We start from the raw sequence: 19,012 nt of genomic DNA on the forward strand, positions 1-19,012 counted from the left end.
TTTTATTCTGAAACATAAATTTTCCCTTTCCTGTCCCACATTTAATTTAGGCAAAGATAAATGTAAGCAAAGAAAAAGTAAATGTGAAAGAAAAATAAATCTTGGGACCCCAAAATCACTACGCCAAAGGGAAATTCAAGCTGGGAACCTTGTCGTGCAAACCTGCTTCCCAGTCTATGTAGCCTACTCCTAAATAAGATAGCTACAAAAATTTTGAAAAGCTACATACCTCCCTCACAATTTTCCCACGAGGAAATTCCTTTAGACAAAGCACAAACAGATGTCAAAGTCATCCCTCTGCTCACATGGGACACGCGCATCTGAGTGCTTCCTTTGCTCTATTGCTTTACTAAGCCAGACTAAGGCATAAGCAACTATTTCTGTAAATTGTGTATTCGGTGAAAGCCTAATCAGAAACTCAAAAGAATGCAACGATTTGTGTTTTATCTACCTCTGACCTGGAAGCCCTCTTTTGGTTTTAAGTTGTCCCTCTTTTCTGGACCGAACCAATGTACATCATACATATATTGATTGATATCTCATGTCTCCCTAAAATGTAGAAAATCAAGCTGTACCCCAACCACCTTAGGCACATGTTGTCAAGCTCTCCAGAGGCTGTGTCATTGGTATGTCCTTAACTTTGGCAAAATAAACTTTCTAAATGGATTGAAACTTGTCTCAGATACTTTTTGGTTTACAGTATGACCAATTTATTTGCAAAATAAAGTTTTAGACTTGTTATACTTGGCCTGATTATTTGACTAAAGTACAGCCAGAATAGTACTTGGGCATGTAAGCACTTTTTAAATGGACTTGACTGAAACTTTTTTTTATAAGGAATTTCAGGTTCAATCTTTAAAAGCCTCTTAAGATTGGAAGCCAGGCCAACAATTCACCATCAGATTTTGCCTATAATACTTGTATGAATTGGGTAAATCCCTCTTTTCTGAGGTCCCCAAAATATCCTGAAGTTCCTGGGCTTGTCAGAAAATGACATTCTTTACTTACTGCAAGGCTATAAACCTTGTAATATGGTTTGGCTTTGTGTCCCCACCCACATCTCTTCTTGAATTGTACTCCCGTAATTCCCATATGGTGTGGTGGGGCGGACCAGGAGGGAGATAATTTGAATCATGGGAGGGGTTTCCCCCATACTGTTCTCATGGTAGCGAATACATCTCACAAAGTCTGATTTTTTCAGGGGTTTTCACTTTTTCATCGTCCTCATTTTTCCTTGGTGCCGCCAGGTAAGAAGTGCCTTTCGCCTCCTGCCGTGATTCTGAGGCCTCCCCAGCCATGTGGAACTGTAAGTCCAATTAAACTTCTTTTTCTTCCTAGTTGCGGGTATGTCTTTATCAGCAGCATAAAAATGGACTCATACACCTTGTAGAAGAACCATGTAGACAATGTATCAGGCCAGTTCTTCCAAAGGTTTAACAGCTTCTTAGTTCCTCAAAGCAATCTGGTCAATCTGAAAATATGACATCTCAATCAAAGCTTTGGTAATGGAAGCTATACTCCCAATTGCCCTATCACAAAGAGAGCAAATTCTTATTGAAGTTATGCTAATACTATATTGACATAAAATACAAATACCCACAAATAGTTTTCAAATCCTGTAGGTATCAGGTAGAAAGAAAGGTAAATGTTCCCATTTTGCTCACAACAATATATTTTACCCAATTGCTGTAAGCTGTAACTAGCTTAAAAGAAAGAGAGATAAAAACAACAACAACGTTGTCTTGACTCTGAAAAGCAAAAAATAAAAAGAATCAGCAATATTTCAAATAAGAAGAAGTCACAAAAATTGTTTTGGTCTTTCATCTGTTCAGTCTCATGTCATTAATTTTGTTCTACTTGATGTTGGGTTAGCAATCTTCATGAACTCATTCATTTGTTTATTAGAGTTTTGTAAGTTTTTACCTAATCCAATGGTATAATCTCCAAAATTATCAAAAACCTATATTCAAGAGTACTTGTTATGGTCTTTTTCATGAATTTTCTTGTAGAAGAAGTAAATTTTTGGCTGTAGCCAACTATAAACCACTTTTTGAAATGAATCAAAGTAAAGTAATATCGTCTATGAAGGACAAAAGACTTAGAACAGCCATGGTTAAAGACACAATTGACAAAGAAATTTGATTATTTCTATGGCTAACAAAAACTTATGAATGCCAAGTGATGTCCCCCTCCACTCTTTCAGTGGTTATTTATAGAATACAGTCTGAAGTTACCTCCCTGGCTCTGAAGGCCAGCCCTTTGCTTGGAAGTGGCAACGTGGGGCAGGATTGAGTGATCCTTCTCTGGAACATGCATTTGTAACGGTGAATAGAATACGTGACAGAACACAAAACCTGGAGGCAAATGTAAAGAGATCAAGGGTGAAGGTGAGAGCAATGAGCGGATGAGACTATGTGAGACCACAGGTGCAGAAAAGCTCTGCTTCTGGGGCAGGGGATGAACTGGGTTGACAGGTACTAGTGTTGCGTTCTGGAGCCTCTTTAGCTCATAGGTGAAGGATAGCAAGTCAAAAATTAAGGTGGCTGGGCATGGTGGCTCATGCCTGTAATCACTTTGGGAAGCCGAGGCGGGTGCATCGCTTGAGGTCAGGAGTTCGAGACCAGCCTGGCCAACATGGGGACACCCCATCTCTACTAAAAAATACCAAAATTAGCCAAGCATGGTGGTATGTGCCTGTAGTCCTGGCTACTTGGGAGGCTGAGACAGAATAATTGCTCGAGCCTGGGAGGCAGAGGTTGCAGTGAGCCAAGATAGTGCCACTGCACTCCAGCCTAGGCGACAGAGTGAGACTCCATCTCAAAAAAATAATAATAATAAAATAAGGTGAACCTAATTTCAAAATTTGACTTTCCCCATGAAACATACTCACATTGCCAATTTTTCCTCATTTTTCCTTTTCCTTCTCAAAATTCCCCTTTCATACAATATACTAAAATAGAATAGTTACTTGTATGAGTTCTAAAATCAGACCTCCTAGGATTAATCCCTGCTTATTTCATTATTATATGTGTAACCTGAGACCGTTTGCTTAAATTCTCCGATCTGGTTTTTTTTCAGTTATAATTGTTTCCTCCTATTACTGTTAAAATAATTTGAAATAATGCACATACAGATTTAGAACGTCAGTAGGCCTATAATACTCCATAGAAGACTGTTGCTATTATTGTTACTAAGATTATAATTATCTTTAATCACTGGGCCCCCCCATGAGGCTCTTTTGGGTTTTCCAATGAATAGGAAAATGTGAAAGCTGTGAGGAATTATCTCAAGCCAGCAGGTCCTGTATGGTTTTGAAGACTGCTGGTGAACCAGTTATTTTGTCAGTAATTCTAATTCCAGGTATTTGTTTTTCTTCTGTGCACAAAACCACCCAACTCCTGTGGGATCATAGCAAGGCAAATATGAGAATAACAATGCTAAAAACTTCTCTGTAGCCAAGATAGATCTTTTTCTTTTTCTAAATATTTCCTGAGCTCAGAATGAAGGCTTTAGGGAATTTCTCAGACTCTTACTTATACTGTTTTACTAACAAGCTTGTGAATTAAGTAGAACCAATAAATTTTTTTAATGAAGAAACCAATGTACACGGAAGCTAGATGTATTGAAAGAATTTAATTTCACTCATTTGTTTAAAGGACGTAAAATCATCTAGACATGGATTCCATATCTGCCCTCTCTGAACATTCAAGGTCCTAGAGTAGGAAGTTTTATCTCACTGGTGCAGTGAAGTTATCTTGAAAGCACTGTGTATTCTGTAGAAGGGGCAAGAATTCTACACACAGCAATCTCCTTTTGAAATTCAGAGGAGCTTTTTTCTCAACATTGAGGCCTGGCCAGGGAGCACATTCCTGATATCCGGGCTGAGCTTCAAACTAAATCCCAGCAGGGGAGGTTGCAGAAAAAGGAGGGACTCAAGGATGCCTGCTGGGCAGGTGCCTTCTCTTCTTGCTCCTCTCTCACTCTCTGCTTCCCTCCAACTTTCAGAGCCCAGACAGGGCCCTGGCCTGCTCAGTTCCCAAGCTTTCTGAGGGTAAAGAGTAAAGGGGCTCAGGCCAAAGGTGCCTCTGCAGGATCAGCCCCCTCTCCAGGTGAAGGCAGCAGTGAGGCTTGGCCACTGATGAATCCTCCTAACAATGTGCTCAGACAGGTGGACACTTTAATGACTCTGCCCAGATTTGTGGCTGACACCCCAGCAGAGGAAGAGAAAATGATTAGAGGCCATTGTCACAGGGAGAAATCACGCACATGGCCAGAGCGGCAGCTGGTTCAACTAGACCATAAGCCTGTCACAGGGATTAGTGGCTCCTCGGGGATGGCATGTGATTGGCAGCTACTGGTGGGAGAGCAGAGGAAAGCGGGGAGGGGTCATGCAGAGCTGCAGAGAAAATGTCCAGGCACCGCTGTGCTCTGTAGCAGGCCCCACTGTGCTCGCAGCTCTTCCCTCGGGAAGGCTAGGCTGGTTACGCTGTCAAGAGAGTGGCTTTAGCTTTTTGGGTTTCTAGGGAGAGAAATTCTCCACCATTTTCAGAATCTATGAATCTGCTTCAAACAGGTGACATTTGCTATTGGGGTGGATGATAAAGGGTGGATTCTTAGTCTCACTAATGACTCTCCAAGAGGAAATTCCCCTACTTCTCTGGGGAATCTAGTCTAGTAATACTGGAAAGCCTGAAGTACTTGTCAAGTCTCTCCCAGAAAGTGAGACTGTGTGCAGATAGGTGGAGGACAACTTTCTTAATCCTGAGCACTTGATCCAGTTGAGAAAGAGTAGGAACACATGGGAAACTTGGGAATTGCAAAGGAGGAAAACTGAGAATTATGAGGAGGGGTGGGACCATCACACATGAGGAGGGCATTCCCTGGCTGAAGCCACAGCTCCACTACTGCATAACCTTGGACAATTATGTAGCACCTCAGTGCCTTGGTTGCCTCATCTTTGAAACATAGACACAATACGCTTGTGGCTGTGAAGATGTAATGACACGAGTGGACTGGAGTATGTACCTAATGCACACTCAACAATGTCTAACTATTTAATAGGAGAAAGATGCTGCCTGTATATTTTAGGGTGGAAGAATAAGACAAAAAATTCACAAAAGGTAGCCCCATACCTCAACCCCACTTAAGACATTGAAATATTAATAATTCCTGTCTAATAGTTTTATTTTCTAGTGAGATGTCACCTCAGTTTGTCTGACGATTCTGGGGATGTGAAGGGAATACAAAGGGATGAAAAAAAGAATGCATGACATAGATATTTAGGAAAGTGGAAAAGTGAACATATTTGAGAAACATGATGGGATGGCTAAGCAGTGTTGGGGTAGAAAAGTATAGGAAGACAGAAAGGCAAAGTTGGTGTTTGGCAAAATAACTACAATGGAGTAAGAATGGGGCAAAGAAGTTGAATTTACATGTAAGGACCACAGATTTAAGGTACTTAGTGAAGAAAATGAACTCCAACGAGACTGGATGGATGGATGAGTGGATGGATGGATGGACAGATGGATGGATGGATGGATGGATGAACAGATGGATGGATGGATGAACAGATGGATGGATGGATAAACAGATGGATGGATGGATGGATGAATGGATGGTCAGATGGATGGATAAATGTATGTATGGATGGATGAATAGATGGATGGATGGATAAACAGATGGATAGATGGATGGATGAATGGATGGTCAGATGGATGGATAAATGTATGGATGGATGGATGAATGGGCGAACACATGGACAGATGAATGGATGGATGGATAGATAGGTGGATGGATGGATGGACAGATGGCTGAACACACATAGATAGCCATGAGCAATACATGACAGTTCCTGATGAGAGTGAACAGATTTTGCAGCCAGGCTACTAGAGTTTGTGGGCTAGAAGGAAAGGCCATGGTTAGAGTGGGCTCTTTGAATTCATGTTTGAGATGCAACAGATGATAGAGTTAAGGGCAGAACCATGGGTCTAGGTGTAGAGTTGAAAACAGGTCCCTAGAGATTAGAAAATTGGGACTGAGAGGCCAGGGATCTGTAGGGCACATGGATATGAAGACCTCAAGAAGACAGAGAAGCAGGAAGGAGAGGGGCCTGTGAATAGGTGTTGAGGTCTTCAAGGAGTCAGGATGGAGGGCCAAGAAGCCAGGGTGACTGCTCTTGGAGGGAGGGCCCTTGGAGGAAGGGCATGGGGCCTCCAGAGGGCTGGGTGGCAGTGGCCTCAGAGGAAGGAGGGACACATGTGTCCACTAAGAGCAGCTACCATGTCCCTTGTCCCTGTCCCACTGCTGCCAGCCACTGCTCTCCTCACATGGCTGCTGTTTTTGATTTCCTGTTTATTGTGCTTTATATTCTAGTACTATGTTGGTTTCAGGAAACACTTTATTTAACAAAACTGCAAATATATGCATTTTGCTGCCTTATTTGCAAATATAGTTTTCCTATTAAAGTCAGCTTTGTCTTAATATTCTTATAAATCTAAAAGAAGCTATCTCTTAAACATTCATTATTAATTTATGTATTTTTTTCTATTAAATTTCAGAAGATTTGGGATTTGAGTTTTTTCTTTTTTGTAATTGACTGTCAAGAAACAAACTTCTAATGCTAGAGGATGAGAACCTGCTGCTCTCTGTCTTAATGATTCTGGGTTCCTTATAACCAAAACATTCATTGAACTTCAATGTGAGACTTGTAAGATTGACTGAGGGAAACATTTTTTCTGCGGGGAAGATTTATGGCAACCTGTAATCCAATTCTCAGGGTCCCCTTGGCAGGAGAGCATCTTTCCTGTTTATCTCGTGGAGGCCAGAACCTTGATTGCATGGTCTGCAGGCTGTGAGAAAGGAATATCTTGTGGCAGTGGTCCCAGCCTAGGTGATATATGCTACCTTTTATGAGCTGCTGAACTGTGAAATCCAAGAGCAAAGGGACCGTGGCTCTTTTTAACCTTTTCAGCTACAGCACTTGGAACACAGTGACAGTAATTATAGCTGTAACATGTTGAGCATTTCTTGTGTATAAGGACACTGAATAAGCACTTTTCATGCTTTCACATTCTTTTTCTGTGTGCTGAACATGAAATCTGCCCCCTTAATTTTTAAGTATACAATATAGTGTTGTTAACTTTAGGCATGAGGCCACATAGCAGATCTCTAGAACATATTCATCTTGCATAACTAAACTTCATACCTGTTAAACAGTAACCCCCCTTTCCCCTTCCCTAAGCCCCATTGATAATCACCATCCTCCTCTTTGATTGTATGAGTTTGAGTGTTTCAGATACCTCGCATATGTGGGATCGTGCAGTGCCTGTCCTGTGACTGGCTTGTTTCACTTTGCATAATGTCCTCCAGGTTTATTCATGTTTTCCCACCTGTCAAAATGTCCTTCTTTTTAAAGGTTGAATAATATTCCATTATATGTACAGTCATGCTTCACTTAACCATGGGGATATGTTCTGAGAAACGTGTTGTTAGGTGATTTTGTCATTCTGGGAACATCACAAACCTAGATGGCATGGCCTATTTTATACACCTAGGCTAGATGGCGTGGCCTATTACACACCTAGGCTAGATGGCGTTGCCTATTATACACCTAGGCTAGATGGCATGGCCTATTACACACTAGGCTAGATGGCGTTGCCTATTACACACCTAGGCTAGATGGCGTGGCCTATTACACACCTAGGCTAGATGGCATGGCCTATTACACACCTAGGCTAGATGGCGTGGCCTATTACACACCTAGGCTAGATGGCATGGCCTATTACACACTAGGCTAGATGGCGTTGCCTATTACACACCTAGGCTAGATGGCATGGCCTATTACACACCTAGGCTAGATGGCGTGGCCTATTACACACCTAGGCTAGATGGTGTGGCCTACGGCCTAGGCTACAAACCTGCAGTGTATGTTACTGTACCGAATATGCTGTAGGCAATTGTAGCACAGTGGTAAGTATTTGTGTGTCTAAACATACCTAAATGTAGAAAAGGTACAGTAAAAATACAGTATAGAATAGAAAAATAGTACACCTGTACAGGACGCTTAGTATAAATAGAGTGTGCAGAACAGGAAGTTGCTCTGGGTCACAAGTCGATGAGCTTGTGTGAGTGAAAGTGAAGGCCTAGGATGTTACTGTGAACTGTAAACGCTGCACACTTAGGCTACACCAAATTTATAATAAGTATTTTTCCTTCTTTAATAATCAATTAACCTTAGCTGATTGTAATGTTTTTACTTTATAAGCTTTAAAAAAATCTTTCAACTCTTTTATAATAATATTTAGCTTAAAACACACATTGAACACGTATCTTTCTTTATATATTTATTCTATATGCTTTGTTTCTATTTTTTATTTATTTTTACTTTTTAAAGCTTTTTGTTAAAAACCGAGACACACACACATTAGCCTAGGCTTACTTAGGGTCAGGATTGTCACTGTTGCTGTCTTCCACCCCCACACCCTGTCCCACTGGAACGTCCTCAGGGGCAGTAACAGGCATGGAGCTGCCATCTCCCACGATAGCGATGCCTTCTTCTGGAAACCTCTTGACTGACCTGCCTGAGGCTGCTTTGCAGTTACCTTTTTTTATATACAAGTAAAAAAAAGGATACTCTAAAATATTGGTAAAAAATATAATAGCGTAAATATGTAAACAGATGCATTATCATTACCAAGTATTGTGTACGGTACGTACTGTGTGTGCTAGAGTTTCCCACAGCTAGAAGTGACACAGGTTTGTTTACACCAGGGTTACCGCAAACAAAGGGGAATGTGTTGTGCTGTGATGACGATGTCGTGAAGTGACGGGGGCTTTTTCTAGCTCGATTATATTTTAGTGGAACCACCATCGTGTGTGGGAACCACCATTGACCAAAACATTGTTATTCGGCACATGACTGTCCACACCACGTCTTCTTTATCCCTTCATTCATCAGTGGGCATTTAGGCTGTTCCCATATCTTGGCTACTGCAATAATTTCATACATTTACATTTAATTCTCACATGAGCCTCTGAGGCAGGTACCACAATGACCATTGTGTCTGAGATGAGAAAACTGAGGCAAAGAACACTTTGAAGAAGTGCTCACACCTCACAGCTAGTAAGGGCAGAGCCAGGATTTGAACCCAGAAATGAAGTTGGGGTGTGACTTTCCACCTCTGGCTCCAGACCCAGTTCCTCCCCGCATTCTATTCAAGAGCAGATCAAATGCCAACGTGAGAGGCTAAAGATGCCGCTGTGCAGGAGAGGAAACGGGAGCCCCTCTCCTTGCTCTCCCTTCCTTGCCTGCCTTTCTGGGGAGTCCTGCTTGGAGTGGGGGCTGCCTGCACAGATCCGTGAACCTGGTTTTCTCATTCAGAGAGATCAGAGTGTGTGTCTGCTGGCAGCCAGAGTGTCTGGGCCGCTGATTAATTCAAGTGCCTCTTTTCAACTAGTCACCCAGAGGACAAGCTGATTGCCCTTTGGAGGACCCCTGTGTGTCTGGGTTCCCGGACATGATGAATGTCCTCATTCTGCTCTTCTCTGGGGAAATACATACATACATACATACATACCATGTTTGGCAGAGGCCTCTGTGTAAAGTCTCAGTTTAGAGTTAGTTTTAAAGAAAAACAGAAATGCTTCTCCCTAAGCCTGAGAGACCCCCACTGCACAGGCCACAGGAGCCATCTCTTCTTCCTCCTTCTCCCCTCTGCTGTCACTACTTTGCCCTGACACCCTGCCTAGCCCCATGGACATGCATTAGTCTCTCTCTTCCTGTCAACTTTGCAAGGCCCTTCAAGCCCCACTTTTGCTTTCAGAGGCTTTCATGTCCCCAGAGGCTGAGGAGCTTGCTTGTTTATCTCTTTTTTCTAGCTATACCTGGTCTGAAAATGGAGATCGCATGCACCTTACTGCACCCCCTTCGCACCCCGTCTCTCCTCTGCGTAAGGAAATGGCCCAGGAACCTCTGCCTGCATCATCTGTGTCCTGCTCTGAGACAGTGCCTGCCTCACTCATAGACCTTCCCCACTCCCAGGGCTGCTGGAGCCCAGCTCTTGGGCCTTCATGGGACCAAGCTTCCTCCCTGAAGCCTGGTGCAAAGGAGGTAAGATACCAGCCTCAGATTGTCTCCGCCAAAGAAGGGTCTTGTTCTGTCCCTAGGAAACAGCAATGGCCTTTGTTTTTGGCTGCCCCTACCCATCAGACACCCCTCTGCCAAAGTCTTCCTTCCACTGAACAAAATCCACATTCACCAATAATAACTGTTATTGAACAAAATCTACATTCAACAATAATAACTAATATTGAATGTATTATTCAACAATAATAACTAAGAAATACATGGTGTGCTTGCCATGGACCAACTGTTTTCTCCGGCATCATCTCATTTAGTGCTCACACAGAATTACCACAGGGCATTGGCTCCAGGACCCCTAGGGATACCAAATCCTCATAGAAAGGATTGCTTAAGCTCTGTATAGAAATGGCATCCTACATTACTTGCAGATAAGCTATGCACAGCCTGCCATGTATGTTACATCATCTCTAGATTACTCATCAGAGCTGACATGATGTAAATGCTATGTCAATAGTTGTTATGCTGTATTTTAAAATTTGTATATTTTTTTCATAGAGACAAGGTCTCACTCAGAATCTTATTCTGTCCTCCAGCCTGGAGTATGTGGTGCAATCCCAGCTCTCTGCAGGCTTGAGCTCCTGGGCTCAAGCGATCCTCCTGCCTCAGCCTCTCAAGTAGATGGAACTACAGGTGTGAGCCATAGCACCCGGCTTGTATCAACATGTTATTGTTATATTGTTACTTTCTATATTCATTTTTTGAATATTTTTGATTTGTGGTTGGTTGAATACACAGATATGAAAACCTGTAAATACAGAGGGCCGATGGTATGGGTGATGGTCCTGAAGTGAGCCTGGAACTTAAGATCTCTGATAAAAGCCAATCACTAATATAATGTGAGGCAAAGGAAGGAACATGAGTTTTGCAGTTCGGAGTACTGGCTGGCTGCCAGAGCCACCACTCACCAGCCTTGGGACCTTTGATCAAGGGTACTGATTCAGTAAACAGAAAACTCACCAGATTTTTAAAAGTATTATAAAATACAAGAAATTAGATAAGTGTTAGAGACAGATGGAGCAAAAAGTAGATACTGAGGTAACCTAGGTATTCAGAACTTAACTAAACAGCTGCTTTCCTTAGTCTTCAGAAAACAAAACAGAAATGGCATTACAAAATCCAGAAGCTCAGAGACGGGCACCACCTGTCAAAGCTTTGAGAGTCTCAAGCAGCCAACTATCAGACTGCTGGAGCGTCTTACCTGTGCTGAGGTTGGGGCCTCTGAGGGGACACTTGGCCTTGGATCTTAAATTGTTAAGTGTCACGAATGCCCTGATTGGTGTCCTGAGCCCAGTACTAAGGAGTGCAAAGGAAAAGGAGGTATAATTATACACTGCTGCAGCAAAATTAAAACTAGGGTGCAGACGCAGGAAGAGAACCCCATCCAGCCTCAGCCTCCGATCACTGCCCAGCACCTCACTTTGGCATGACCTAACTGGAGACAGCCAGCCAGGAGTCTAGAAAAGTATAGTTTGCAGACTCTCAGCCCCAGCACCACAGAGCAGAGAATGCCAGGGTGGCCTGGGGGGAAAGGCACCTGATGAGCATAGCTGGCTTCTTTTTTTGTTTGTAGCATGAGAATAATGCCTTGCTTGTAAGGACTGGAACATCTAGCACAATGCCTGACCTGTGATATCATCCAGAGCAGCTAGCATCATGACTATATGGCTGACAGTGCTTACATTGGAGTAGCTATTTACAGTTTTCACACATGGTCACATCTATTTTCACATTTAATCCTCAGAACCCTTCTGGCAGGACACACAGATAAAAGTACTAATGCTCAGATAGGTTATAATGACGGTGTCCTCTCTGGGACCCTGGACCCAGACACTGGGCAATAGGATTTCCCAGTGTGAGTGACAAATGAGGAAGGGCCAGACCTCTCTAGGGTAAAGTGTGGGGCAGCCTCAATCTTTAGAGCCTGCTTTCACTAAGGACACCACCCTCATTGCCCCCAAATTAGGACACTCCCCTTTGAATAAACCAGTTACATATATCCGAAGAAAAGGAAGATATTGAATGATTTTGACCTTTTAAAATAAATAAACAAAAAATAAATGAATCTCCAAATGTTTAAAGAAAGAGCATTCCATGTAGGTACCTTGTCAGACTTCTGCATAAAACCATGGGCCGGGTAAGTTTCGAGAAGTGGAGAACAGATCTGGAACTTGCCTGAGGTCAGCCTGGGAGTGGTGATTCCACAGTGGGGTCCACAGCGCAGCCCAAGCCCAGAGGCATCCAGTCTCCTGAATGAACTCCAGGGTTTCCCAGTGGAAGGGACAAGTTCTGCCACTTTCTCCATGAGGTCAGCCTGCACGGAGAGACTCTTAGAATCCCAAGTTTGGTCTGGGTTTTCCTGAATCTGAGCCTAAGTGAGGCATAATTTGCAGGTTTCGCTGCTTGTTAATCAGTTTATTTTCTCCTGCAACTTTCTAAATGTAGCTATGGCACAGCAGCCCTGGAATGACAACCGGAGACTTTGTGCTTGCAAAAGCTTATCATTCTTTGCTGGGAGTTCTGGGATAATGTGTAAGTGTGTGAGTGTTGGGGTGGAAGGAGGGCAGAGGGCAAAGGCATTTATGAGTTTCCCCCTCCTCTCATCTCTCTTAGATGTCTGTGTGTTATCTTTTCTTGGCAGAGGTCAGATCAGAAAACACCATATGCTGGTTCACAGGGAATTCCCAAAGAGCAGCCAGCTCCGGTTGGTTGCTAAGAGACAGCTCTAGAGCTGGACTTTGGCTGCAAAATTTGAACAAAAAAGGAAGAACACAAATGGGCTTCCCAGGTAACAGAATCTGTGATGTCTTCCCGTCCTGTTTGCTGGCATCTGTGCTTCCAGAAGCAATAAAGCATCATTTTCTTGCTTGTGATTTACATGAAGAGAAACAGGCAGACACTCTTCTCCAAGGGGTTTCCTGACCAGCCTTGAATCTGCTAGCCAGAGCCTAGCAGGACTCTGAGACAATGAGATTCCTGATGCTGGTAATGCATGAGAAAGATCAGAGTTATAAGTGGGCTATGCTTCCATCCTCCCACGAGTTCTCCTGGGGTTAGTTTAAAGACAGGGGATTAACTCTATTAAAAGTAGATTTGGCAAAAAGCTGAAATCAAACACATGCCTATGAATAGGGAACGGGTGAAATAAGTCATGGTACATCCACAGAATGGAGTATTACTTAGCTATAAATAGACATGAAGAGTCATCCACAGAATGGAGTACTACTTAGCTATAAATAGACATGAAGAATATTTTTATGTTTAAAAAGTATTCATGTTGCTTTTTCTCCAGGATAAAATTTTAAGTTAAAAAAATTGAAATTGGCCGGGCACGGTGGCTCAGGCCTGTAATCCCAGCACTTTGGGAGGCCGAGGCAGGTGGATCACGAGGTCAGGAGATTGACACCATCCTGGCTAAGATGGTGAAACCCCATCTCTATTGAAAACAAAACAAAACAAACAAACAAAATTAGCCAGGCGTGGTGGCAGGCGCCTGTAGTTCCAGCTACTCAGGAGGCTGAGGCAGGAGAATGGCGTGAACCTGGGAGGCAGAGCTTGCAGTGAGCCGAGATCGTACCACTGCACTCTAGCCTGGGGAACAGAGCAAGACTCCGTCTCAAAAAAAAAAAAAAAGTTGAAATTATGTGTACAATAGGTTACTATGTCTTTAAGAAAAATTTGGGTGATAAAAACAAACAAATTTGCTCATTTTTAAAAGGTCACAAATCATATTTTAAAAAATTGTTTACCTATGAGTCAGGGAAGAGGATATTTTGGAAAGCACCTAGAAAAGCTTGTTTGAACTAAAAATAGAGTACAGCACAGGCTCAGGACCGCTCACTGGGTGCAGACACGCAGAGCAGACCCCAGAGGCACTGCCAAGGCTTTGACATTGGGAATGACATTGAAGCCACAACCACGGAAGGTTTCAGAATGTGCGGCCTGAACTCAACCTTGCTGCTTGCCTGCCAAAACAAGAACACCAGGATTCTCCACAGGATTTAAATGAGACCTAGAGTGGCATAGCTTAATATTCAAATACCCAGGATATGATCCATCTTATCTGATCTAGAAAGAAACAGGAAAAGTCTCAACCTATATCAGAAAAAAAACAATAAACATGACAACACTGAGGAGACACAGATTTGGAATTATCTGATAAAGATTTAAAGCAGTTAATTAAATGTTTCAACAAGCAGTAATGAATACTCTTGAAATAAATGGGAAATAGGAAGTAATTATAATGTTATAACTTCTAGTGTATTATAACACCTAACAAATTTATATCTAACAAAAATAGCATCTAACAAATTATCTGTGCTATTAAATTACCTTATACTCAGTCCATGTTCAAATTTTCTCTTTTGTCTCATTTTCTTATAGTGGATTTATTTATATCAGAATATTAAGTCAACACATTGCATTCTCTCATGTTACTTTTTTTTTCTGTGATGGAGTCTTCCTCTGTTGCCCAGGCTGGAGTGCAGTGGCACGATCTCGGCTCACTGCAATCTCCGCCCCCCCGGGTTCATGCCATTGTCCTGCCTCAGCCTCCTGAGTAGCTGGGACTAGAGGTGCCCGCCACTGCTCCCGGCTAATTTTTTTGTATTTTTAGTAGAGATAGGGTTTCACCGTGTTAGCCAGGATGGTCTCGATCTCCTGACCTTGTGATCCGCCCGCCTCTGCCTCCCTAAGTGCTGGGATGACAGGCATGAGCCACCACGCCCATCCCTTAATTCTCTTTTATTTTGTAACATCCCACCCTTCCTTTTTGAAGCTACTGATTTCTTGGATAAATTACTAGGTCATTTGCTCTCTGAAGTGTCCCATGTTGTGAATATAACTAATTGTTTCGTTGCAGTTTTGTTTAAGTGGTTATATTAACCTTATAAACTGGTAATTAAGCCTAGAGTCTTGGTTAGATTCAGGTTTTATTTCAAAGGCAAGATATGTTATAGGTGAGACTGGGTACTTCTACTGCACAGCCCCATGAGTCGGACAAGATGCAGCTGCCCCACAGTCCATGACATAAGATTGGCCAGTGGTTCAAGTGGTGTCTGTGTAATTTCTCAATTAAAATATGCCTATCTTCCTCGGGGCTTTAGCTTCCACTGGTGATCACTGCCTAGATTCATCACTTTATTAATGGCTGAGAAGATATTGCTTTCTAAAATTCTGCTATGTTTATCAACATCTGGAGTAATGAGTTTAGCACCTGCTACCTCCAGTAAGTACTGAACAGTATGATTTTAAATTATCTTTTGAACGCATAGATTTTTATATATTTGATTGTTTCAGTCTGTGTCCATTAGTATTTTTTTGATGCTCACTTTGTTAATTTTAGGCTAAGGGGAATTCTATTGCTAGGATCCTCAGTCTTTCTCACCTGGCATCTCCTATTTTATGTGACAAAAATATGTCCCAGAATCATTTTATACATTTACGTGCCTGGAATTGGTCATTACTCAAAAAAAGCCCTGGCTTATTTTAGTGAGAAGTAGTACTTAGAGACCAGAATTGAGGTCCTGGGAGTACATGATTTTATTTAGTCTTCATAATGAGTCTGAAATCTAGTTACTGTAATCATCCCATTTTTATTACAGATTCTGAGACTTAGAGAAGTCAATAAACATACTCAATGTTACAAAATAATTTAGTGGTGTTATAGGGCAACTTCTTGGCTTCATTCAGGAAGGAATTCAAGAGTGAGCTGGTGGTAGAAGAAAACAGCTTTATTATTATTATTATTATTATTATTATTATTATTATTACACTTTAAGTTCTGGGATCCACGTGCAGAATGTGCAGGTTTGTTACATAGGCATTCATGTGCCACGGTGGTGTGCTGCACCATCAACCCGTCAGCTACATTAGATATCTCTCCTAATGCTATCCCTCCACTAGCCCCCTACCTACTGAAAGGCCTCAGTGTGTGTTGTTCCTCTTCCGGTGTCCATGTATATTCATTGTTCAACTCCCACTTATGAATAAGAACATGTGGTGTTTGGTTTTGTGTTCCTGTGTTAGTTGGCTGAGAATGATGTTTTTCAGCTTCATGTCTCTGCAAAGGGCATCAACTCATCATTTTTTATGGCTGCATAGTATTCCATGGTGTAGATGTGCCACATTTTCTTTATCCAGGCTATCATTGATGGGCATTTGGGTTGGTTCCAAGTCTTTGCTATTGTGAATAGTGCTGCAATAAACATACGGGTGCATGTGTCTTTATAGTAGAATGATTTATAGTCCTTTGGGTATATACCCAGTAATGGGATTGCTAGGTCAAATGATATTTCTGGTTCTAGATCCTTGAGGAATTGCCACACTGTCTTCCACAATGGTTGAACTAATTTACACTCCCACCAACAGTGTAAAAGTGTTCCTATTTCTCCACATCCTCTCCAGCATCTGTTGTTTCCTGAATTTTTAATGATTGCCATTCTAACTGGCGTGAAATGGTATCTTATTGTGGTTTTGATTTGCGTTTCTCTAATGACCAGTGATAATGAGCTTTTTTTCATATGTTTGTTGGCCACATAAATGTCTTCTTTTGAGAAGTGTCTGTTCATATCCTTCACCCACTTTTTGATGGGGTTGTTTGTTTGTTTCTTGCAAATTTGTTTAAGTTCCTTGTAGATTCTGGATATTAGCCCTTTGTCAGATGGATAGAGTTCAAAAATTGTCTCCCATTCTGTGGGTTGCCTGTTCACTCTGATGACAGTTTATTTTGCTGTGCAGAAGCTCTTTAGTTTAATTAGATCCCATATGTCAATTTTGGCTTTTGTTGCCATTGTTTTTGGTGTTTTAGTCATGCAATCTTTGCCAATGCCTATGACCTGAATGGTATTGCCTAGGTTTTCTTCTAGTGTTTTTATGGTTTTAGGTCTTACGTTTAAGTCTTTAATCTATCTTGAGTTAATTTTTGTACAAGGTGTAAGGAAGGGGTCCAGTTTCAGTTTTCTGCATATGGCTAGCCAGTTTATTAAATATTAATAAACACCATTTATTAAATAGGGAATCCTTTCCCCATTGCTTGCTTTTGTCAGGTTTGTCAAAGATCAGATGCTTGTATGTGTGTGGCATTATTTCTGAGGCCTCTGTTCTGTTCCATTGGTCTATGTATCTGTTTTGGTACCAGTACCATGCTGTTTTGGTTACTGTAGGCTTGCAGTATAGTTTGAAGTCAGATAGCATGATGCCTCCAGCTTTGTTCTTTGTCCTTAGGATTGTCTTGGCTATATGGGCTCTTTTTGGTTCCATATGAAATTTAAAGTAGTTTTCTCTAATTCTGTAAAGAAAGTCAATGGTAGCTTGATGGGGATGGCATTGAATCTATAAATTACTTTGGGCAGTATGGTCATTTTCACAATATTGATTCTTCCTATCCATGATCATGGAATGTTTTTCCATTTGTTTGTGTTCTCTCTTATTTCCTTGAACAGTGGTTTGTGGTTCCCCTTGAAGAGGTCCTTTACATCTCTTGTAAATTTTATTCCTAGGTATTTTATTCTATTTTAGCAATTGTGAATGGGAGTCCACTCATGGTTTGGCTCTCTGTCTATTATTGTTGTATAGGAATGCTTGTGATTTTTGCACATTGGTTTTGTATGGTGAGACTTTGCTGAAGTTGCTTATCAGCTTAAGGAGATTCTGGGCTGAGACGATGGGGTTTTCTAAATATACAATCATGTCATCTGCAAACAGAGACAATTTGACTTCCTCTCTTCCTATTTGAATACACTTTATTTATTTATCTTGCCTGATTTCCCTGGCCAGTGCTTCTAATACTATGTTGAATAGGAGTGGTGAGAAAGGGCATCGCTGTCTTGTGTCAGTTTTCAAAGGGAATGCTTCCAGTTTTTGCCCATTCAGTATGATATTGCATATGGGTTTGTCCTAAATAGCTCTTATTATTTTGAGATATGTTCCATCAATACCTAGTTTATTGAGAGTTTTTAGCCTGAAGTGATGTTGAATTTTATCAAAGGCCTTTTCTGCATCTATTGAGATAATCATGTGGTTTTTGTCATTGGCTCTGTTTATGTGATAAATTATGTTTATTGATTTGTGTATGTTGAACCAGCCTTGCATCCCAGGGATGAAGCTGACTTGATTGTGGTGAATAAGCTTTTTGATGTGCTGCTGGATTCAGTTTGCCAGTATTTTATTGAGGATTTTCACATTGATGTTCATCAGGGATATTGGCCTGAAATTTTCTTTTTTTGTTGTGTCTCTGACAGGTTTTGGTATCAGAATGATGCTGGCCTCAAAATGGATAAAGAGTCAAGACCCATCGGTGTGCGTACTTGGGAGACCCATCTCACGTGCAAAGACACACATAGGCTCACAATAAACGGACGGAGGAATATTTACCAAGCAAATGGAAAGCAAAAAAAAGCAGATGCTGCCATCCTAGTCTCTGATAAAACAGACTTTAAACCAACAAAGATAAAAAAAGACAAAGAAGGGCATTACATAATGGTAAAGGGATCAACACAACAAGAAGAGCTAACTATCCTAAATATATATGCACCCACTACAGGAGCACCCAGATTCATAAAGCAAGTTCTTAGAGACCTACAAAGATACTTAGGCTTCCACACAATAATAGTGGGAGGCTTTAACACCCGACTGTCAATATTAGACAGATCAAGGAGACAGAAAATTAACAAGGATATTCAGGACTTGAACTCAGCTCTGGATCAAGCGGATGTAATAGACATCTACAGAACTCTCCACCCCAAATCAACAGAATATACATTCTTCTCAGCACCACATCACACTTATTCTAAAATTGACCACATAATTGGAAGTAAAACACTCCTCAGCAAATGCAAAATAATGGAAATTATAACAGTCTCTCAGACCACAGTG

At 41.5% G+C, this 19,012-nt stretch overlaps 1 long non-coding RNA gene across 1 annotated transcript in view; it reads left to right on the forward strand.

Annotated features, from left to right (window-relative positions):
* Positions 1–1,175: 1,175 nt before the first annotated feature.
* Positions 1,176–19,012, forward strand: part of LOC134740347 (uncharacterized) — an 18,972-nt gene continuing 1,135 nt past the window's right edge. The window contains exons 1-3 of the long non-coding RNA XR_010127744.1: positions 1,176–1,306; positions 9,877–10,108; positions 18,379–19,012. The exon at positions 18,379–19,012 is cut by the window's right edge and continues 1,135 nt beyond it. This is a non-coding gene — a long non-coding RNA (uncharacterized LOC134740347). The remainder of the gene's footprint in view (positions 1,307–9,876; positions 10,109–18,378) is intronic.

This window comes from Pongo pygmaeus, chromosome 9 (assembly GCF_028885625.2).
Source record: "Pongo pygmaeus isolate AG05252 chromosome 9, NHGRI_mPonPyg2-v2.0_pri, whole genome shotgun sequence".
Classification (NCBI taxonomy): Eukaryota; Metazoa; Chordata; class Mammalia; order Primates; family Hominidae; genus Pongo; species Pongo pygmaeus.